The 24,567-nt window shown below is 49.5% G+C and overlaps 1 protein-coding gene and 1 non-coding gene across 2 annotated transcripts in view; one reads left to right on the forward strand and one right to left on the reverse strand.

Moving 5' to 3' along the window:
- The window catches only part of LOC140386853 (coronin-6-like), a 339,560-nt gene that overhangs the window by 11,668 nt on the left and 303,325 nt on the right, over window positions 1-24,567 (forward strand). The window lies entirely within an intron of this gene.
- trnaf-gaa (transfer RNA phenylalanine (anticodon GAA)) lies at window positions 17,676-17,748 on the reverse strand. The gene has a single exon. It is a non-coding gene; the product is annotated as a tRNA-Phe (tRNA).

A 24,567-nucleotide genomic window follows, 5' to 3' on the forward strand; every position in this document is an offset into this window, starting at 1 on the left:
TCATGGAACTGACAAGCAATGTACTGCAATCTCACCACATGGGAGCTATCAGCTTACCAGCTCTTTACTTGAGCACTATCCTAGAACATAGAACAAACAGTACAGAAGGAGGCCATTCGGCCCATCGAGTCTGCACCGATCACTTAAGCTCTCACTTCCACCCTATCCCCATAACCCAATGACCCCTCCTAACATTTTTGGACACTAAGGGCAATTTAGCATGGCCAATCCACCTAACCTGCATGTCTTTGGACTGTGGGAGAAACTGGAGCACCCAGAGGAAACTCACGCAGACACGGGGAGAACGTGAAGACTCCGCACAGCCAGTGATCCAGTGGAGAATCAAACCTGGGACCCTGGCGCTGTGAAGCCACAATGCTAGCCACTGTGCTACCGTGCTGCCCATATCCTGCCCTCTGTCTTCAAAGCCTTTCTGTGCAGTCACCACACTGTGATTTCAACACTCTCCAAACTGCAAACCCGGTGTGGTCTGACCAAAATGTTGAGTGTCGTCTCATGTCATGTAGCATGATCTAAGGAAGTTACCATGTCGTATCTGCATTTAATCTTGCTGCCACACTGTTTGTCCACTGCTGATCATGATCTTATAATGTTATTAATGAAACATGTACAAAGAAATGTGGTAGACAAATTGTGGGGTCACTTATTCAGACTGGACACATAACATATATACATGGATAGAAAGCTTGAAGACATCAGAGTTGTGCTGTGTTCTGCTCATTGGCCAACATGAAACTGAGACTGCATCACATGACACACATTCCTTCTCGTGATGGCTTGCTGCTATCCTTTAAAGACATATTCCAACAATCTCCTCCTGTCATTCAGTGTCATGTGAGAACTCGTCTGTGGGCTTTTTCACTCAGTTAAAGGCTCTATATAAATGCAAGTTGTTGACGAGGGAAGTCAAAGGCAGCATAAAAGCAACAAAAAAACGCATACAAAGTGGTGAGGATTAGTGGAAAGCCAAAGGATTGGGAAGCCTTTAAAAGCGAGTAGAGGACAACTAAAAAAGCAATAAGGGGAGAGAAGATGAAATATGCAAGCTAGCTAGTAATATGAAAGAAGATAGGAAGAGTTTTTCAATATATAAAAGATAAGAGAGAGGCAAAAATAGACATTGGACCAGTGGAAAATGTGGCTCGAAAAGTAATAATGGGAAACAAAGAAATGGCAGAGGAACTGAATAATTACTTTGCATCAGTCTTCACGGTGGAAGACAGCAGTGGGATAACCAGAGCTCCAGGAGAATCAGGGGGCAGAGGTGAGTGCAGAGGCCATCACTAAGGAGAAGGTTCTGGGGAAACTGAAAGTTCTGAAGGTGGATAAATCACCTGGACTGTTTGGACTACCCCCAGGGCTCTCAAAAGAGATAGCTGAGGAGATTGTGGAGGCTTGGTGGTGATCTTTCAGGAATCACTGGAGGCAGGAAGGGTCCCAGAGGACTGGAAAGTGGCTAATGTGACACTGCTTTTAAAGAAGGGAGGGAGGCAGAAGACGGGAAATTATAGGCCGGTTAGCCTCACTTCGGTCATTGGTAAGATTTTAGAGTCCATTATTAAAGATGAGATCACGGAGTACTTGGAAGGGCACTATAAAATAGGACTGAGTCAGCACGGCTTTGTCAAAGGGAGGTCATGTCTGACAAATCTGTTCGAGTTCTTTGAAGAGGTAACAAGGAAGTTAGACAAAGGAGAACCAGTGGGCGTGATTTATTTAGATTTACAGAAGGCCTTTGACAAGGTGCAGCACAGGAGACTGTTAAATAAGTTTTTTTTTAAATAAATATATTTATTAAAGTTTTTAACACAATTTTTCTCCCTTACAAATAATAACCCCCTCCCCGGTAACAAAAAAAAAAGAAACGAGAAATCACGCGGAGCAAGATATATACATGGCAAAATAGTATATTTACAGAGCTTTGTACACTGGCTCTCTCCCGTACGTGCCAGTTTCCCCGACTCTTCATGTTATCTCTCGCTCATCCACCACCCCAGGCAGCTCCCCCTCCCCCCCTCCCCCTCCCCCCTCCCCCTCCCCCCCCCCCCCCCCCCCCCCCCCAGGTTGCTGCTGACCGACCTTCCTCTAACGCTCCGCGAGATAGTCTAGGAATGGTTGCCACCGCCTGTAGAACCCCTGCGCAGCCCCTCTCAAGGCGAACTTAATCCTCTCCAACTTTATGAACCCAGCCATATCATTTATCCAGGCCTCCAGGCTGGGGGGCTTCGCCTCCTTCCACATTAGCAAGATCCTTCGCCGGGCTACTAGGGACGCAAAGGCCAGAATGCCGGCCTCTTTCGCCTCCTGCACTCCCGGTTTGTCCACTACTCCGAATATTGCTAGCCCCCAGCTTGGCTTGACCCGGACTTTCACCACCTGAGATATTGCTCCCACCACTCCTCTCCAGAACCCCTCCAGTGCCAGGCATGACCAAACCATATGGACATGGTTCACCGGGCTCCCTGAGCACCTTCCACATCTGTCCTCTACCCCAAAGAACCTGCTCAACCTCGCCCCCGTCTAGTGAGCTCTGTGAACCACCTTGAATTGTATCAGGCTGAGCCTGGCACACGAGGAGGAGGAATTAACCCTACCCAGGGCATCAGCCCACAGACCTTCCTCGATCTCCTCCCCCAGTTCCTCCTCCCATTTACCCTTCAACTCCTCTACCAGCGCTTCCCCCTCTTCTTTCATCTCCTGGTGTATTGCCGACACCTTGCCCTCCCCGATCCATGCGCCCGAGATCACCCTGTCTTGAATTTCTTGTGCCGGGAGCAATGGGAATTCCCTCACCTGTCGCCTCACAAAAGCCCTTACCTGCATATATCTAAAGGCATTTCCCGGGGGTAACTCAAACTTCTCCTCCAGTGCCCCTAGGCTCGCAAACGTTCCGTCAATGAACAGGTCCCCCATTCTTCTGATCCCTGCCCGGTGCCAGCTCTGGAACCCCCCGTCCATCTTCCCCGGGACAAACCGATGGTTACCCCTGATCGGGGACCACACCGATACTCCCATTGCACCCCTGTGCCGTCTCCACTGGCCCCAGATCCTTAGCGTTGCCGCCACCACCGGGCTCGCGGTGTACTTTGTCAGCGAGAGCGGCAGCGGTGCCGTCACCAACGCCCCCAGGCTCGTTCCTTTGCAGGACGCCATCTCCATCCTCTTCCATGCTGCCCCCTCTCTCTCCATAACCCACTTGCGGATCATCGACACATTTGCTGCCCAGTAGTAGCTCCCCAGGTTTGGCAGCGCCAACCCTCCTCGGTCCCTGCTGCGTTCCAGGAACCCTCTCCTTACCCTCGGGGTCTTAGACTGTGAAATAAGTTAAGAGCCCAAGGTGTTAAGGGTAAGATTCTGGCATGGATAGAGGATTGGCTGACTAGCAGAAGGCAGAGAGTGGGGATAAAGGGGTCTTTTTCAGGATGGTAGCCGGTGACTAATGGTGAGCCTCAGGGGTCTGTGCTGGGACCACAACTTTTTACAATAAACATTAATGATCTGGAAGAAGGTACTGAAGGCACTGTTGCTAAGCTTGCAGATGATACAAAGATCTGTAGAGGGACAGGTCGTATTGAGGAAGCAGGTGGGCTGCAGAAGGGCTTTGACAGGCTAGGAGAGTGGGCAATGAAGTGGCAGATGGAATACAATGTAGAAAAGTGTGAGGTTATGTACTTTGGAAGGAGGAATGGAGGCATAAGCTATTTTCTAAATGGGGAAATGCTTAGGAAATCAGAAGCACAAAGGGACTTGGGAGTCCTTGTTCATGATTCTCTTAAGGTTAACGCACAGGTTCAGTCGGCCGTTAGAAAGGCAAATGCAATATCAGCATTCATGTTGAGAGGGCTAGAATACAAGACCAGGGATATACTTCTGAGGCTGTATAAGGCTCTGCTCAGACCCCATTTGGAGCATTGTGGGCAGTTTTAGGCCCTGTATCTAAGGAAGGATGTGCTGGCCTGGGAAAGGGTCCAGAGGATGTTCACAAGAATAATCCCTGGAATGATGAGCTTGTGGTTAGGAACGGTTGAAGACTCTGGATCTGTACTTGTTGGAGTTTAGTAGGATGAGGATGGACCTTATTGAAACTTACAGGATTCTGCGAGACCTGGATAGAGTGAACGTGGAGAGGATGTTTCCACTTGTAGGAAAAACTAGAACCAGAGGACACAATCTCAGACTAAAGGGACGATCCTTTAAAACAGAGATGAGGAGGAATTTCTTCAGCCAGACGGTGGCGAATCTGTGGAACTCTTTGCCGCAGAAGGCTGTGGAGACCAAATCACTGAGTGTCTTTAAGACAGAGATAGATAGGCTCTTGATTAAAAAGGGGATCAGGGGTAATGGGGAGAAGGCAGGAGAATGGGGATGAGAAAAATATTAGCCATGAATGAATGGCGGAGCGGACTCGATGGGCCGAGTGGCCTAATTCTGATCCTATTTCTTATGGCCTTATGGTATTATGGTTGAATAACAATAACCTGGTACCAAATATAGGCATGAAAGAAAATTGTAGATTTTAAGTAGATAAACGATGTTACATTTTTACTAACACAACATCAATATGCTAAGTTGGGTAGTGGAAATGCCATTGTGGGACAAGGGTGGGGAAGAAATCATTGGCTGTTGTAACTTCAGTCAAAGAATGGTGGAAACCCGGATTCCCCATGCGTCCAAGATCTCCTGTGGCTCCAAGCAGTTACACTGGTTGATTGGGAAGATCACTGACGAAACTCCTTCTGAAGAAGTGAATGTACTAAAAGGAGGAAAGAAAGAACTTGCATTAATAAAGCAGCTTTTACCCAGAATGCCCTAAATGGCTTCACAGCCAATTCATTAAATATAGTTATAATATGGGAGCCAAATTGCCTATAGCAAGGTCCCACAAATAGCAGCGTGATCACTGAGTTGCTAATCTGTGTTGGATGAGTCCCTCACTATTGCACAGAAGTGTAACTCCTAGATTAGGCAAAATCAAGCAGTCTCAATCCCCACTATCTTTATGTTTTACGGCAACATTGGTGCATCACAGGAAGGCACAGCATGTAACAGGTGCAGGGTCATATGGCCAGAAATAATTCACTATACATAGGACTCCTACAGTGTAAAGAATAGAGACAACAGTAACCTTCACTGTCACCAGTAGTACATGATTGGTGATCTTTTCCAGGTCTGCGTTGCAAAGAGACTACATGTCCTTTCTGCTGCGCCTAAGCTTCCCTTTGCATTGTTTCTGTGTCAAAAGAAGAAAACTCAGACTGTTGATACACTGCATGTGTGTATCTTCCCTATTCCATCCACACTGTCTGGTCCACCTCCCCCGCAATGTTGTCACCAACGGTGCTTTGAATCAGATGGTCATGGGTACGAGCCTCCCCCCCGGAGGCCTGAGCAGGAAGTACAGTACCAAGGGTGCGCTTCCTCCCACATGAGTAAAATCCTACGCCGGGCTACTAGGGACGCAGAGGCCACAATATCGGCCTCTTTCGCCTCCTGCACGCCCGGCTCTTCCGCTACCCCAAATATCGCTAACCCCCAGCCTGGCTTGACCCGGACCTTCACCACCTTTGAAATCACCCTTGCATTACCCCCCCAGTACTCATCCAATGCCGGACACGACCAGAACATGTGTGTGTGGTTTGCCGGGCTTCCCGAGCACCTCCCGCACCTGTCCTCCACTCCGAAGAACCTGCTCAGTCTTGCTCCCGTCATATGTGCTCTGTGTAGAACCTTAAATTGAATCAGGCTAAGCCTGGCACACGAAGACGAGGAATTTACCCTGCTTAGGGCATCAGCCCATAGCCCCTCCTCGATCTCCTCCCCCAGCTCTTCCCATTTTCCCTTCAGCTCCTCTATCATCGCCTCCCCCTCGTCTCTCATCTCCTGATATATTTTGGACACTTTGCCCTCCCCGACGCATACCCCGGAAATCACTCTATCTTGGATCCCCTGTGTCGGGAGCAGCGGAAGTTCCCTCACCTGTTGCCTCGTAAACGCCCTCACTTGCATATATCTGAAGATATTCCCCGGGGGCAACTCATATTTTTCCTCCAGCGCTCCCAGACTTGCAAACGTCCTGTCTATAAAGAGGTCCCTCAGTTTCCTGATTCCTACTCGTTGCCAACTCTGGAACCCCCCGTCCATCCTTCCTGGGACAAACCTGTGGTTATTCCTAATCGGGGACCACACCGAGGCACCCGTCACCCCACTGTGTCGCCTCCACTGCCCCCAGATCCTCAAGGTTGCCACCACCACTGGGTTTGTGGTATATCTTTTCGGGGAGAACGGCAGCGGCGCCGTCACCAGCGCCTTTAGGCTTGTTTCTTTACAGGACGCCATCTCCAGCCTCTTCCACGCCGCCCCCTCTCCCTCCCTCATCCACTTACAAACCATCGCCACATTGGCGGCCCAGTAGTAGTCGTTCAGGCTCGGCAGCGCCAGTCCCCCTCTATCCCTACTGCGCTGCAGGAACCCCCTCTTTACCCTCGGGGCCTTCCCTGCCCACACAAAGCTCATAATACTCCTGTCTATTTTTTTGAAAAAGGCCTTTGTGATCAGAATGGGGAGACACTGAAATACAAAAAGAAACCTCGGGAGGACCACCATTTTTACCGCCTGCACTCTGCCCGCCAATGAGAGCGGCAGCATATCCCACCTCTTGAAGTCCTCCTCCATCTGCTCCACCAGTCGCGTCAGATTAAGTCTGTGTAGAGTTCCCCAGCTCCTGGCTACCTGGATCCCCAGATATCGGAAGCTCCTTTCCACTCTCCTGAACGGCAGAGCGTCTATTTCTCTTCCCTGGTCCCCGGGGTGTCTTACAAAAAGCTCGCTCTTCCCCATATTTAGCCTGTATCCCGAGAAATCTCCAAACTCCCTCAGTATCTGCATAACCTCTGGCATCCCCTCTACAGGGTCCGCAACGTATAGCAGTAAGTCATCTGCGTAGAGCGACACTCGATGCTCCTCTCCCCCTCTAACCACCCCCCTCCACTTCTTAGAGTCCCTCAACGCTATGGCCAGTGGTTCAATTGCCAGCGCGAACAGTAATGGGGACAGGGGGCACCCCTGTCTTGTTCACCTGTGTAGCCGAAAATACCCCGACCTTTGCCGGTTTTTGACTACACTTGCCACTGGGGCCCCATATAGGAGTCTGACCCATCTAACAAACCCCTCTCCGAACCCAAACCTCCTCAGCACCTCCCACAAATAACCCCACTCCACCCTATCGAATGCCTTCACATCCATCTGCGCCACTATCTCTGCCTCCCCCCCTGGTGGGGGCGGCATCATCACCCCCAGCAGCCGTCGAACGTTAACATTCAGTTGTCTACCCTTTACAAACCCTGTCTGGTCTTCATGCACCACCCCCGGGACGCAATCCTCTATCCTTGTCACCAGCACTTTTGCATGCAGTTTGGCATCTACATTTAGGAGTGAGATAGGCCGGTATGACCCGCATTGCAGCGGATCTTCATCTCGCTTCAGGATTAATGATATCGTCGCCTCCGACATTGTCGGGGGTAGAGTCCCCCCTTCTCTGGCCTCGTTAAAGGTTCTCGCCAGCAGCGGGACAAACAGGTCCACATATTTCCTGTAGAATTCCACCGGAAACCCGTCTGGTCCCGGGGCCTTCCCTGCCTGCATGTTCCCCAGTCCCTTAGTCACCTCATCCACCTCGATTGGCGCCCCCAGACCTGCCACCTCCTGCTCCTCCACCCTTGGGAACCTTAGTTGGTCCAGAAAATGTAGCATTGCCTCTTTTCCCGGGGGCTGAGACTTATATAGCCTCTCATAAAAGGTCTTGAACACCTCATTTACCTTCCCTGCTCTCTGCTCCATAGTTCCTGTTGCGTCCCTAACTCCCCCAATCTCTCTCGCCGCTATCCTCTTACGAAGTTGGTGGGCCAGCAGCTGGCTCACCTTTTCCCCATACTCATATCGCATCCCCTGTGCCTTCCTCCATTGTGCCTCTGCCTTTCCTGTGGTCAGCAGGTCAAACTCCGTCTGAAGTCTTCGCCTCTCTCTATATAGTCCTTCGTCTGGGGCCTCCGCATATCTTTTATCCACCTCCAAAATCTCCCCCACTAATCTCTCCCTTTCTTTGCCCTCTTGTTTCTCCTTGTGGGCTCTAATGGAGATCAGCTCTCCTCTAACCACCTCCTTCTGCGCTTCCCATACCACCCCCACCTGAACCTCACCATCATCATTGACCTCCAGGTATCTCTCAATACACCCCCGCACCCTTCCACAGACCCCCTCATCCGCCTGTAGTCCCACATCCAGTCGCCAGAGTGGGCGCTGCTCCCTCTCCTCTCCTAGTTCCAGATCCACCCAATGCGGGACGTGGTCTGAAACGGCTATGGCCGAACACTCCGTTCCTGCCACCTTTGAGATCAGTGCCCTACTCATAACAAAGAAGTCTATTTGGGAATATACCTTGTGGACGTGGGAGAAAAAAGAAAACTCTTTAGCCAACGGCCTGGCAAATCTCCACGGATCCACTCCCCCCATTTGTTCCATAAACCCCCTAAGCACCTTGGCCGCTGCCGGCCTTCTCCCGGTCCTGGATCTAGACCGGTCTAGCCCTGGATCCAGCACAGTGTTGAAGTCCCCCCCCATTACCAAGCTTCCCACCTCCAGGTCCGGGATACGTCCCAGCATCCGCTTCATGAATCCCGCGTCATCCCAGTTCGGGGCATATACATTCACCAGCACGACCGCCTCTCCCTGCAATCTACCACTCACCATCACATATCTGCCTCCGTTATCCACCACTATATTCTTAGCCTCGAACAGCACCCGTTTCCCCACCAGTATCGCCACCCCCCAGTTTTTCGCGTCCAACCCTGAGTGGAACACCTGTCCCACCCATCCTTTTCTTAATCTAACCTGATCCGCCACCTTCAGGTGCGTCTCCTGGAGCATGACTACGTCCGCCTTCAGTCTCTTTAAGTGCGCGAACACCTGGGCCCTCTTAATCGGCCCATTTAGGCCTCTCACATTCCACGTGATCAGCCGGATTGGGGGGCCGCTCCCCCCCCCCTCTCCGACTAGCCATCCCCTTTTCTGGGCCATCTCCCCGTCCAGGTCCCGCGCACCCATCTGTCCCCCAGGCGGCGCCTTCCCGTCCCGACCACCTCTTCTCCTGCCAGCTCCCCCTTGCACTCAGCAGCAGCAACCCAGTTAGTCCCCCCTCCCCCCGCTGGATCATCCTCTAGCATGGTTACTCCCCCCATAATGCTTCCGAAAGTCAGCTAACTCTAGCTGACCCCGGCTTCCCCGTTCTCTCTTTGACCTCCCTGAGTGTGGGGCTCTCTTCCTTCCTGCGCCTATCTTCCCGCCATCATCTCCATAGCGCGGGAAAAAACCCCGTGCTTTCCTATCGGCCCCGCCCCCTGTGGCGCAGCTCCCTCATTCCCCCTCCCCCTCTCTGTCCCTTTTTCCCCACCGGCGCCCACATTTCTTCGTGTCCCCCATCAGGGGGAGAAAAATTCCCCATCCAACATTGCTGTATAATAAACCTCCCCTTTCCCCACTTTACATTCCTGTACCACCACCTCGTTGCTTCCCCCCCAACATCAAACTCTCAGTTCTAGTCCAGCTTCTCTTCTTGAATGAAGGTCCATGCCTCACCTGCCGTTTCGAAGTAGTAGTGCTTGCCCTGATGCGTGACCCACAATCGTGCCGGCTGCCGCATCCCGAATTTTATTTTCTTCCTGTGAAGCACCGCCTTGGCCCGCTTGAAGCTCGCCCTCCTTCTCGCCACCTCCGCACTCCAGTCCTGATACACTCGTATCACCGCATTCTCCCACTTGCTACTCCGTACCTTCTTGGCCCAGCTCAGAACAGCCTCTCTGTCCATGAAGCCGCCTGGGCTCCATCCACCACCATCTTGCTTCTCCCTTCTCTTCTCTGCCGCTGCTCCAAAGGATCCTTCGCAATCTGGCCACTACCAGTGGTCCTTTCCATACACACACGGGGGGGGGGGGGGGGGTGGGGGGATCTTCCTTCGTCACCCCACACTGGGCTTGGTCTAAAAAAGATTTCCGTTGGGGCTCTCGAAAAGAGCCCAAAAGTCCGTTAGAACGGGAGCTGCCGAAACGTGCGGCTTAGCAGTGCATCGCCGCAACCGGAAGTCCCCTGCTGCAATTCCTAAGCGGGATTCTCCCGAATCCCCGTGATGGCATGATGTAAATAGCGGCGCAAACCGCTTCGGCGTCGGGCCAACCGGAAGTTGCGGAATCCTCCGCACTTCCGGGGGCTAGGCCAGCGCTGGAGGGGTTGACGCCGTGCCAACCGGCGGCGAAGGGCCAGCGCGAGTTAGCGCATGTGCAGTACCGCCGGTGTGGTTCCGCGCATGCGCAGACCGGCCGTCGTATTCCAGCGCATGCGCAGGGGGGTGTCTTCTCCGCCCCGGCCATGGCGGAGCCTTACAGAGGCCAGCGCAGAAGGAAGGAATGCCCCCATGGCATAGGCCCGCCTGCAGATCAGTGGGCCCCAATTGGGGGCCACGCCACCGTGGGGGCCCCCCCCGAGGCTGGATGCCCCCCCCCCCGAAGACCGCACCTGCCGGCCTCCCAGCCAGTGTGGGACCATGTCCAATTCACGCTGGCGGGACTGGCCAGTAACCGACGGCTGCTCGGCCCATTGGGGCCTGGAGAATTGCCAGGGGAGGCCGCTGTGTTGCTATCTTTTAGTGGTTATAAATATAGCAGTTAATAAGGTCGCCTTTCTTAATCCTAATTATGAGTATACTTTCAGAGTCGCCAGGTATCTCTCGATACCGCCACAAGGTTCAACCCGAATACCGATCAAAGAGCCAATACATCAGTTAGTTAGTTCAAAGTCAATGGTATTTATTTACACACAGTATGATGTAATCATGCACAATAATACTACAAGCTAAACTATCTCTATCGTTAACACCTATACTTAACTTCGGGTGCCCACTTAGGTCAGAGGAACAATGGCCGTTGTTCGGATCTGAGGCTGTTGGGTTCGAAGAGGTACAAAGAACAAAGAAATGTACAGCACAGGAACAGGCCCTTCGGCCCTCTAAGCCCGTGCCGACCATGCTGCCCGACTAAACTACAATCTTCTACACTTCCTGGGTCCGTATCCCTCTATTCCCATCCTATTCATGTATTTGTCAAGATGCCCCTTAAATGTCACTATCGTCCCTGCTTCCACCACCTCCTCCGGATGCGAGTTCCAGGCACCCACTACCCTCTGCGTAAAAAACTTGCCTCGTACATCTACTCTAAACCTTGCCCCTCTCACCTTAAACCTGGGGAAAAGCCTCTGACTATCCACTCTGCCTATGCCCCTCATAATTTTGTAGACCTCTATCAGGTCTCCCCTCAACCTCCTTCGTTCCAGTGAGAACAAACCGAGTTTATTCAGCCGCTCCTCATAGCTAATGCCCTCCATACCAGGCAACATTCTGGTAAATCTCTTCTGCACCCTCTCTAAAGCCTCCACATCCTTCTGGTAGTGTGGCGACCAGAATTGAACACTATACTCCAAGTGTGGCCTAACTAAGGTTCTATACAGCTGCAACATGACTTGCCAATTCTTATACTCAATGTCCCGGCCAATGAAGGCAAGCATGCCGTATGCCTTCTTGACTACCTTCTCCACCTGTGTTGCCCTTTCAATGACCTGTGGACCTGTACTCCTAGATCTCTTTGACTTTCAATACTCTTGAGGGTTCTACCATTCACTGTATATTCCCTACCTGCATTAGACCTTCCAAACTGCATTACCTCACATTTGTCCGGATTAACTCCATCTGCCATCTCTCCGCCCAAGTCTCCAAACAATCTAAACAATCTAACAGGAGTACAGCTAAGGTCATCCGTCTGGTAGCGAGCGTTGACCTTGAACTTACTTGCTTCTGGTGATGCTGGTGGAAGGGTCTCTCCGCTTGAGAGCCGAATCCAAGAGAATGAACCTTTGGCGGGGGTTCCTTCTTATACTTGGACTTTGCATGCTTTTAGGCAGGCCTTAAACTTGGTCCCAATTAATTAGGCAACTTCTTGATCATTGTCATCGATCTAAACCAATAAAGGGGCAGGTGCCCTGATGGCTGGGCGTATCCTAGGTGGCCGTTGGCCTTGCTTTGTTTGTGTCTTTTGGTTGGGGTACTGGCGCTGGAATGTCTGAGGCAGTATCTGCTACCTGAGCACGAGTCCTTTGTTCCTCGGAGATGGGCCATCAATATGCAAATCGACCCAGAGTTTCAATTCCATCTGCAAACTGCCTTCCAAATATACATTCAGGCTCCGTGCCTGCTTGTTGCTTTGCATTGTCCATATTTCCCTTTGGGCTCTGCGAGTGTCCATTTTATACACTGAAAGTAGCCATCCCAGATGGCTACAGCTGCCAACAGCCCCAACCGGTGCGGCATGATCCTCGCCCCCGCCCAAAAACCGGCGCCGGAGAATACAGCACTCGGCATCGGAGCGGCGGGGCGGGATTCATGCCGCCCCCCGGGGATTGGGTCGGAGAATCCCGCCCCCTATCTTTACAACGGTGCCAAATTCAATGGCTGTAAAGCACTTTGCAATGGCCTGCGGTGGTGAAAGGTGCTATATGAATGCAAGTCTTTAATTTTATGCTCATTCTATGAGTAGAAGATCCCTCTGTACCACGTCATTCTTTCATCAACTTTGATGATACCTCAAATCTTTTTTTTCTGGTAAACTCACAGATTTCTGGTTTGGCCCAGAGCAAAATACTCAGTTGTTTCATTATCAATGAACCTAGCAGAGCAAAATGAGTTAGTTGTTCCTCACATTTTGTTAATATTTGTAATTCCCTTAATCTGTTAACGTTTTCTACTGACATTACATCACCTTTAGCTCACCCATTGTAGCAAAAAGCACAACAAAGTTGATGGGCAGAATTTCCAGGCCCTTCCCGCCGGCGGGATCTTCCAGTCCCGGTGAAAGCAATCCCCATCCCCGCGGTGGGTTCCCCTGCGGCAGGACAAGCGAGCCACACAAAATGCCACTGACATTGGTGGGAGCGGAAGGGTCCTGTAGGCGTCCAGTGGCAAGCCACCACTGCTGTGGGGGTTCGGGAAACTGCCCCCTGGTGGCTCTAGCAAGCAAGGCATTCCTTGAGATACAGGGGTGGATACTCTGTCGCCCACCGCCGGTAGCAGGTTTCCCGATCTGATGGAGAATGGAGCGTCGGCTGAAACACGGGATCAGTACTGGGTGCCATCCATTCTGATGCTCCAGCCCATGAATCGGATGCATCCGGTTAATGGGCGAATCCCGATTCTCCAATACCCTTCCCGTGGTACCCCAGGCCTCTCTCAGCCAGGATTCAATACATGAATTAGTTCAAGTATTTTCAAACGTGGCTCTGACGCGGTGGACCCCGTGTTGGATCAAGGGGAAGGGGTTCAATGCATGACGGAGGTGCCCCCGAAAGTCAATCGGAAGGCTCCTCTTGTCCCCCCCCCCCGAACGCAAATCTTGCTGCCGACTCCTGACCGCACCTACCATCGACCCCAACAGAACCCCCAACTAACCTCCACACCAGATCCCCCAACAGAGACCACCATCAGTCACCCCTGCATGAAAGTTGAAGAATGGTCTAGGCAGTGGAGTGAAAAATCACTGCATTTTCATGAACCCTTCCCGGACCATCTTCTGCCTCAGACAAAAGTACTTAAAGCAGCAGCTGTTACAAGTGTGAGAGGCTTCCTCGAAGCCAAGTATACTTCAAAGGACTTCAAATCTCTTGACAGCCTTTGAAATGCAAATCTTCCATTCAGTTTCACACAGCAGTACATTGCATTAGCCAGTCATTGCCAGTTTTATTTGTGTATAACACTCTTGCTATGATTGACATTTCTCACCCCATCAAAAGCAGCAAAGTGCTTTCTGCTACACTTAGCTTCTTTTGATATGGTGAGGAACATGAATAATATAAAGAGTGTTTAGAAACATTGTGGTTATCATCGAAGCAGGTTAATGGAGATGCATTCAAGCATGATGGGAAAGCGAAATCACCAATCCACCAAGCAGCTGTCTCGGGAGTAATAAAACTGTTAAACATTGGTGAATGCAATGTTTTGCTGTGTGAAATTGAATGGAACATTTGCACTTCTAAGGCATTTTTCCTCCTCTGGTGCCATAATATATTGAGTGGAGGAAGGCGGAAGGAAAGTGACCAACTTGCTACTTTCTCAACCTGGGCTAAAAGGCGAGAAGGAAGGGGGTACCTGCTTTGGGGGTCCACTGTGCCCATTGGGACCCCCCCCACTATATGGTACCCACTTTTGTATCTTCCACCTTGCTCTCTCGAAAGTCCGTGTCCATGATCTTCTCAGGACTCTCTTGTAGTCCAAGCAGTAGCCACTGCTGCATACTGGTATCACCAGGACATACCCAAAGTATTATTGCTGCCTTTTCTTATACTCCCCCACCCCATCAAATTCAGCCCAAAGAGTAGTTATATTATACCTGTATAATATTTTGTTACACTATATTTTGCTGTAAAATGCTCAGATCTCCATATTATAGAAAGGATGTGGAGGTGTGAAGATGAAAAAAAAGCTTTCAAAGAAGAATACCTAAACTGAAAGGGTTGAATGGCCTGAGGCTCTTTTCTCATGGGCAACAAATTGGGGAGGAACTGATGGAGATCTTCAAATTTAAAGAAGGTCTTGATAGGGTAGACATGGGGAAGATGTTTCCAATTGTGGGCAAACCCAGAACTGGTGCCGATAAACAACTACAAGATGGGCACCCGTAAGGCTCAGAGGGAATTCAAGAGAAACCCCTTTACTCAGGGTGGTTAGAATGGGGTACTTGCTACCACATGGACTAATTGAGGTGAGTAGTGTAGATGCACTTCAGGATATGTTAGATAAGCACAAGAGAGAGGAAGGGTATTGGGAAAAGTTAATGTCGATGGGTTAGATGAAGAAGGGTGGGAGGAGGCTTGTATGGAACATGGACCGAATGACCTGTTTCTGTGCTATAAATACTTTGTGCTACTTCGCCTGCTTGTGAATTTTATCCATGCAGTTATTTTATCAACTATTCAAAAGTCAGGCAACGGCAATTGTTTAACATATGGAGTTCCTCTTGCAGTTGGATAATTGAACAACTCCAGTTTATTGTTTGCGGCTTGCTACTTATAACAATAATCTTTATTAGTGTCACAAGTAGGCTTACGTTAACACTGCAATGAAGTTACTGTGAAAATCCCCTAGTCGCCACATTCCAGCGCCTGTTCGTGTACACTGAGAGAGAATTCAGAATGACCAATTCACCTAACAAGTATGTCTTTCGGGACTTGTAGGAGGAAACTGGAGCACCCGGAGGAAACCCACGCAGATACGGGGATAATGTGAAGACTCCACGCAGATAGTAACCCAAATAGGAATTGGACCCGGGTCCCTGGCGCTGTGAAGCAACGGTGCTAAGCACTGTGCTACCATGCCACCACTGTGTGTGTGTATTTCTACTTGTATATACGTGTGTGTGTGTTTTCTATTAAAGACCCAGGACTTATGGCTGTATAATTTATACCTGCAATCTCATTTTAACGATATCTGCAAACTGCCTGCCCCTTTGATGACGATCCCTGTGTCGATTTTTGAACCGTTTCTTAGAGGACCTGTCAAATCAGAGTCTTTTTATGTTATTACAGAAATTCAAGAGCAGCATTCGGCAATAAGTCGATTACTACCACGGAACTAAACTAGATTTTCTTTATCAATGGGCTTCTTGACATCAAAATTCCTATTGCGACAATTTGGAAAAAAGGCTGTGATTTCAATACAGCTTCTCGGATTCTGGCAGTTTCCATACTTGGAACGAATGTGTAGAAAATACATTTGGTGATCTCGAATGCTTAATGCGCTCGTACCACATTTCATTCTGTGCTATTTTACTGTTGCCGTTAATTTGTTTAAGATGAGTGTGTTACTTTTAAATGAGTTAATGCCTTTGCTGGAATAACGCACAGTGGGTTTTGGTGCAGGCATGTTAAAATTGCAAATCAGACCAACAGTTCCATGTTTTGCCCAATTGGCGTGCCTCCATTTTGATGGCAGCAATTCGAGGCATCCTATCGGCTTTGGGGTGGCTTCATGCCTGACATAGAACGTAGAACATACAGTGCAGAAGGAGTCCATTCGGCCCATCGAGTCTGCACCGACCCACTTAAGCCCCCACTTCCACCCTATCTCCGTAACCCAATAACCCCTCCTAACCTGATGCTGGTAAAACACAGATTCTGCATCAGGTTTGATACATTGAGATGGCTTTGGTTTCGGAGAATCAAGAAAGTTGTGTAAAAATGGTAAGCCCCGTGCGTTTGTGTGAAAATCTTCAGTTGGGGTCTTTCACACCGACCTGCTAAGTGGAAAATATTTTGCAGTATCTAATATTCATGTTACTTTTTGTGGAGAAAGGGTTAAATTATCAATTAGACAAGGCAACTGTAGAAAAGGTTACATAATCCCAAAGTTAGGAAAAATACTTTATTGCATTAAACATTTTAAGCTGAGGAAAATGGATGCTGCATCTTAAGTATTTTAACGTTCACACAAGAGGTTATCACTGAACTGAGAAATGGGGGGGCGGGATTCTCTGATCCTGAGGCTAAGTGTCGACGTCGTCGCGTTTCTCGACAGCGTCAACAGGCCCTCAGGAGCAGCAATTCTGACCCCTACAGGGGGCCAGCACGGCACGGGCGCACTGGAGCGACCCGCGCCGCTCCAGCTGCCGATCCCGGCGTAAGATGGGTGCCGTGGGTCTGCGCATGCGCAGTGGGACCGGCGCCAATGTCCGCAGTGGCTCGCTTCTCTGCGCTGTCCTCGACGCAACATGGCGTAGGGCTACAGGGGCCAGCACGGGACAAAAGAGGCCCCCAGTCGGAGAGGCCAGCCCGCCAATCGGTAGGCCCCGGTCGCGGGCCAGGCCACAGCGGAGGCCCCCCCCCCCCCCGGGTCGGCCCACCCCGGGCAGAGAATTGCCGGGAGGGCCGCGTAGAGAAGTCCCCGATTGGCACTGGTTCTCCTCTCTCCGGGGAATCGGCGTCGGGGCGGCATCGCGCGATTCGCGCCCATCCCGGCGATTCTCTGGCCCGGCCTGGGCTGAGAGAATCCCGCCCATGATACATTTTGTGTCGAACAGTTAAGACTGAAATTAGAATATCCGAATCTTACACCTTACAGGTTCTTGCAGATGATTGTGGAGAGTTCCAAAATTCTAGTGTTGTAATTCAAACTTGTTCCTGTGCAATCAGTGAACTTGATGAGAGGCATCTCATTAATACGAGAGAGAAAAATATCTGATCTAACATAGTGAGTGTCACAGTTGACAGACATGATAATGTGTGCATTTGACTGAATGTTACATTTAGGTTGTTCTGGTGGAAAGCTACAGCAAACAATGACCCAGTAGATTAAAGCGATGTCAGGAAGATATTTGGGTGGGTGGAATTTGGTTTTCAGCTCACCCATGCCTACTACAGGTTGGTTTACCATCTGCCATAGTGGGATTCGAACCAGTAACCCCAGAGCAGTGCCCTAGGTTTTTGGATTACCAGTTCGGCGACCTACACCTTTAGGCCAGAAAATGCAGGGCAACTTGACAGGGAGCGAGGAAAGCCATCATGTGACTCGATGCCGAAACCCGGGATTGAGCCAGGGACCGTTAGATCTTCAGTCTAACGCTCTCCCAATTGAGCTATTTTGGCTGATGTAAGGTTCAAAATAAATTATCATTGCAAAGGCCAGGAATCAAACCCGGGTCAACTGCTTGGAGAGCACCTATGCACACCGTAAGGATGGCCATTTGGTCAATGATATGAGATGACAGACACAAAGCCATACACACCACTTAATTAGCACCTTCAAGTGATCAGGAAAGCTAATCTCTGGAAACATTTTTTTCCAGCATGCTGAAGCCACTTTATCTCAACCAGTTACGAATGGCTGCACCACAATTAGCTTCACACACTCAGATTTAGGGGTCTGAAAATTGGTAAGTGGTGAAACAAGGGAATGCAAAAATAAGTCAAAGGGGAAACCTGTGGGATTTGATATAAGAAAAAAAGTAATGGTGAAAATAACGGGACTTATCATAGTCAAATCTCCGATGTACAGATGGTTTTCACTAGAGTAGTATTCAAAGAAATAGGTGAGTAGATTGCTGTAGCACTGGTCTTAATTTTTCAAAGCTCTTCTTATTTTGGAAATATGCCTTTTGATTACAAAATCCTTTATAACTATGAGTTTATCACTTTAACATCAGTTATGGAGAAGTTTCTGGAATCTGTCATCATGGACAATAATGCAGCACTTAGACAAGCATGAGTTGATTGAAGAGAGTGAGATTAGATTTGTGAGAGGTAGGCCTTGTCAGATGAACCAACTTAATTGTTTTGAGGTGGTCAGCAGCATAGTGGATTGGGGAGTATTGTCAATGGATCGCTAGAAGGAAATTGATGAGATTTTACAAGAGATTATCAGCAAAAGTCAAATTGTATGGAATTGGAGGTAATATTGTAACAGGTTGGAGATTGGGTGGGAGGAAATAGCCAGGGTATGGATAAAGGAAATGATTTTAAATTGGTATCATGTGATATGTGCTCCCCAGGGAACCGTATTTGGGCACCAGCTTTTCAACATATATGTTAATGACTTGGATGAAGCAATAGGGAGTTATTTGCAGATAATGCCATTTTAAGATGCACAGAAAGTCACGTAGATAAGCACAAGGAACATGTCGAGTATGTAAGTGGGCAAAACTGTGGCATTCAGTGTGGGCAAGTGTGGAGTCATCGAGTTTGGTTCTGAGAAAGAGTGGTTTGAATTTTGTAATGGGAAGAGACTAGGGATTGACGTGCCTCATAAAGCACAATTTAAAAGTTAATATGAAGATGCGAAACCTAATTAAGGAGGCTATTATTTCAAGGAAGTTGGAATATTAAAAGGAGAAATGATGGTTCAGTTGGACAGAACCTTGGTTCGACCCTATCTGGAGAATTGCTCATGTTTAGGTTCAGCCCCTAAGGAAGGATGTATTGGAGTTTTGTGGGGATACAGTGCAGATGCGTGGGAATGAACTTGGGCTTTAAAGAATTGTAGTTGTATAAACTTGGTTTGCATTCCTTTGAGTTTAGGAGGTTGACAGGTAATCGAAATTGAGTTGTTTAAAATGATAAAATGATTCAATAAGATACATGCTGAGAAGTTGCTTCGTCTGATGGGGAAGAGTGAAAATTAGATCCAGGTCATTCAAGATGCAAAGGTTAATCGAAATCTGGAATTCTTCCTTCCAAAGATCCTTTTCAAATTTAGAAGAGATTTGAGGCAAGTTGGATCAATAGGGATGAGGTACACATCAGCCAGATTTCATGAAATGCTCGGACAAACTTGAGGGCTGGACAACCTTCTGCTGCTCTTTAGTTATCTCTCTGTTTGGTATTCTCACCTTCCAGAATGTGTTTGTGCAAACAATGGAATTGTGAACAGTTGGCGGATGGATGCTTGCACAGTGAATAAATTGCTTGGGGCTGAAGGACTCAATGATGACTGATACTCCACAATCATGTTCCAGTTAAAAGAAAACACCGGGCAAAATTCTCCCCCAACGGCGCAATGTCCGCCGACTGGCGCCCAAAACGGCGCCAATCAAACGGGCATCGTGCCGCCCCAAAGGTGCGTAATGCTCCGCATCTTTGGGGGCCGAGCCCCAACATTGAGGGACTAGGCCGACGCCGGAGGGATTTCCGCCCCGCCAGCTGGCGGAAACGGCGTTTGTTGCCCCGCCAGCTGGCGCGGAAATGACATTCGGGGCGGCGCATGCGCGGGAGCGTCAGCGGCCGCTGACAGTTTCCAGCGCATGCGCAGTGGGGAGAGTCTCTTCCGCCTCCGCCATGGTGGAGACTGTTGCGGAGGCGGAAGGGAAAGAGTGCCCCCACGGCACAGGCCCGCCTGCGGATTGGTGGGCCCCCATCGCGGGGCAGGCCACCGTGGGGGCACCCCCCCGGGGTCAGATCACCCCGCGCCCCCCCCCAGGACCCCGGAGCCCGCCCACGCTGCCTTGTCCCGCCGGTAAATAGCTACTTTAATTTACGCCGGCGGGACAGGCAATTTCTCGACGGGACTTCGGCCCATCCGGGCCGGAGAATCGAGCGGGGGGTCCCTCCAACCGGCGCGGCCCGATTCCCGCCCCCGCCCAATCTCCGGTACCGGAGACTTCGGCAACCGACGGGGGCGGGATTCACGGCGGCCAACGGCCATTCTCCGACCCGCTGGGGGGGTCGGAGAATGACGCCCACTGTCTTCAGATTGGGAGAAATAAATCAATTGGCAAAAGAAAAACGCCCCTGAAGACACAACATTGATTGTGTTTTGTGATGCTGAAGCGTTCAAATAATTCCAATCAGAAAATGTAGAACCCATAGCCACACTGAATCATGGTAACCTCAATTGTATTTAGCTTTTGCTTTTTATGTTTCTTCCTCGTGTCGCCTTTCGCTGTCACTCTCCATTGCCCTGGGATGTCCACTTAGTCCTGGTTTGGTCAGTTTGTGTAAAGGAGAGAAAGAGTTCAGGTATTTTACCTCGAGAACTGGTAGGATCTAAGCACAAGGTGTATGTCCTGACAAGGGGTATGGAAAAACTGGTCTACAGTTCAAATATAGGGCCGGATTCTCTGCTGTCAGTATTCTTCATTACGCCGGCAGCGCATCCACGCCTGGGAATTTCCCGACGGCGTGGGGCCGCCCACAATGGGAAGTCCCATTGGCCGGTAGGTGAGATGGAGAATCTCGCTGCTGGTGGGGGGGTGTGGCACCAGAAAACTGATGCGGTGGGACAGGGAATCCCGCCCATTATCTCTCGGAAAAGCAGAACCTGAGCGATATTTGGAACCAGATAAGGAACATTGAAGTTGTTGCAGGGTACAGTATCTTGTTTGTATTAAGTGCTGAAGTATTTTTACACGGGCAGTGACTAGTGGGGTACCGCAGGGATCTGTGCTTAGGACCCCAACTGTTTACATAATATATTAATGATTTGACAGTCAGCTGTGTTTAAAATCCTTAGATCCTTGAGCTGCAAGCCATTCATTAATTTCCCTTACTGGGCGGTAAGGGACAGCTTCCACACACACACAGCTGTCATCTTTGGTCCCTTCATCTTCCTTCATGCTTGAGTAACTCTGAAGTGCTCTAACTGCAATGTTTATAAACATCAACCACTTCAAACAGAGTTAAGTGCTGTCAATTTCCAGCTGACCACTTCAAAATCAAGGGTGAAGGGAAGTGATTGGAAAGCCCTTAACTCTGATTGGCGGGGGACACAAACCTTGATCCCGACGCCAGTGAGAGGCCCGAACACCAGAAACAGATCGACGCCCGGTGCCAATCCCGTTTTCTTCACTAATGCGGAATTCTCTGCCTCATCGGGGACTCCGCTGCCGGTGGCACAAGGAGGAGAATTTTGCCACATACTTCAGATTGTTAAAGACAGAAAACTTTTAAATATATAGACTGTTAAACCATTTTTCTTCTTCGGCCCTCTTGCACCACCATTATTCTCAGACTGGGAAGACGCAGTAGCCGATCTGTTTCTGTGCCTACACACCAGTACTGCTGTGTAGCTGCCCCCTGGCATATGCACATATGAAATAGAAGCAGGAGTAGGCCACTCTGCCCCTCAAACCTATTCCACCATTCAATAAGATCATGGCTGATCTAGCAGTAGAACAGGGTGCCTTAGGGCAACTTGGTCATTGGCTGTTTCAGCTTGAGAAATGACAATTGGTTGCCAATCACCACCTTCCTCAGATCTTGTGAATAGGTTTAGGATTATAGGGTTTTGCCTCTCTGGTACAGCTGTGGTACTGTGACTGAAGAGGCAACCATTTCACTGCTTCCTAACCTCGTCTATGAACCCGACCTTCAATAGTACTTTAATTGTGCTGTACAAACACTAATAACTTAGTATACTGAAGAGTATATGTTCAGCTAAAATTCTCTCATTTTGCTTTCCGAATTAGATTTTGGCACAAATAATTTGATAAAAATAATCCAGTTCAAAATATACTTGGTTTGTCACATTTTTATAACAGTTTTAATTTTGCAGAAATGCCTGGATTTTTTTGTTGTTGCAGGCATCAGTATGTTTGACTTTATGAAGTTAAAGTCCGAGGCTCCCTTTCACCAGGGAAACATAATCATTTAAACGTTTCTTCCTCCAGGAAGATTGATAGATAATTGCTGGAAAGGGCTGTCTCTTACTCCGTATTCCATTGTACAGCTTACCTCGTCCACTTTATTTGGCCAAGTGGGATACTCCGAAGAGCCAACAAAATCTTTATCACGTACCTGCAGCATTTGGCAATTACAGGCTGGTTTAGCCAGTATGTGAGCATTGTTAGATAACCCAAGGTCTCTAGGCGACGGTGATGAGGAAGAGCTTGTCTGAAATTGCAGTATCCTTCTCCTGGTGATTCACCTGTCAATTCGTTCTACTTAAAAAGCCATCAAAACTGTTGTGCATTTAAGCAGGTTTAGAAATGGGACTGTCAGTAAATAGGGCCTCATAGTATGGATGGACGGAGATATTGACAAAGGATTTATAGGGACAGCTTGGTTGTGTTTCCTAACACGCGCCAACGAGATGGCGTGATGTGGATTTTTAACGAACTGGATAAGCCATAAGAGAGGGGCAAGTGATATGCCATCAATGAACACACGACGATTGGTGAACGTAACTGAGGCTTTAATACACTAAACAGAAAGCCTCCTGGCCTCTGATCCCGAACTAGATCAGAGGCGGAGACCTTTATACATGAGCCCGAGGGGAGGAGCCACAGGCGGAGCCAGCAGGGACAAGCCCAGGCATTGAACAATACAATACAATACAATACAGTGGTTTACCACAGCAAGGAAGTGAGCAATAGAAAAAGTGGTTCAACCAAGTCACCAGCGAGGGAGGGACAAGTGGGATGGTGGGCATTCTGAGTCACAGCTGACCACAATAGTTTTGATGTGTCCTTGCATAGCCAGCTCATCTTTTCAATAAAGAGAACAAATGACCACTAACGAAAAAAAAACAGATTTAATATGTAATCGGACTAAATAATAATAATCTTTATTGTCACTAGTACATTAACACTGCAATGAAGTTATTGGGAAAAGCCCCTAGTCACCACATTCCGCCGCCTGTTCAGGTACACAGAGGGAGAATTTAGAATGTCCGAATTACCTAACAGCACGTCTTTCGGGATTTTTTGGGGGAAACCGGAGCACCCGGAGGAAACCCGCGCACACACGGGGAGAATGTGCAGGCTCCACACAGACAGTGACCCAAGCCGGAATTGAACCTATGACCCTGGAGCTGTGAAGCAACAGTGCTTCCCACTATGCATAAATGCTGCCTTTAAATAGAAGGGGTATGACACATTAGCCTGACCTGTTGCTCCTCTTAAGTGTGCTTAGAGCTTATTGTCCTTTCTGAATGATTCAAATTTTTATTGACACCAAGTGGTAGTAACCACTAGCAGTATTATATGTATTACAGTAAGACACGTATAATAGAGGTACATGGGTAAATCCCTGCATGCCGGCTCCGCCCAGTAGGCGGAGTATAAATGTGTGTGCTCGCCGGTGCTGCAGCCATTCTGGTGGCAGCTACAGGAGGCACAACATCTTTGCCTCGTCTATTCTACTACTCTCGTCTTTGTGGTAATTGATAGTGCATCAATTTATTGAGCAAAGGTTTTTAAAACAATGGATCTTCACATCAAGCCTGATCACCTGCAGCTGAGCCCTCAAGCAGCCAATGCTACGTCTGCTTTTGACCACTGGCTAGCCTGCTTCGAAAGCTACCTCCGAGCATCCGCTGAGGAACCCTCAGACTCGCAGAAGCTCAAAGTCATTTATTCACGGGTGAGCCCTGACATTTTTCCTCTCATCCGAGATGCGCCCACATACTCCAAAGCGCTGGAGGTCCTGAAGGGACATTATGTTCGGCCAGTCAACCGACTATACGCCTGGCACCTCCTGTCCACGAGACAGCAACTCCCTGGACGATTTCTGACGTGCCCTGCACATCCTGGGGAGGAACTGTGACTGCCAGGCAGTTTCAGCAGTCCAGCACACAGAACTTTTAATCCGAGACGCCTTCATACACCTCTGAGAGGTCTGCGTAGGTCCACCAGCGCCTGCTGGAAGGGGGTACGTTTGATCTTGCGGGAACTACGCAGCTTGCAAACTCGTTAGAAGTGGCCACCCATAACGTCCAGTCGTACGCCCCCGACCGCGCGGCACCCTCGTGGGCATCGTGGGCCCCACCAGCTGCCGACTCCAGCTCACCGCAAGCCTACGCCGCGCGGCAGCCAGCCAACCCTGGGGGGCCCAAGTGCAATTTTTGCAGGCAGAACAAATACCCCCGGCAGTGCTGTCCGGCACGGAGCGCGACCTGCAACGGATGTGGAAAGAAGGGACACTTTGTTTCTGTTTACCAGGCCCGGTCGGTCGCCGCTGTTTCCAGGCCCGGCG

This window comes from Scyliorhinus torazame, chromosome 12 (assembly GCF_047496885.1).
Source record: "Scyliorhinus torazame isolate Kashiwa2021f chromosome 12, sScyTor2.1, whole genome shotgun sequence".
Lineage (NCBI taxonomy): Eukaryota > Metazoa > Chordata > Chondrichthyes > Carcharhiniformes > Scyliorhinidae > Scyliorhinus > Scyliorhinus torazame.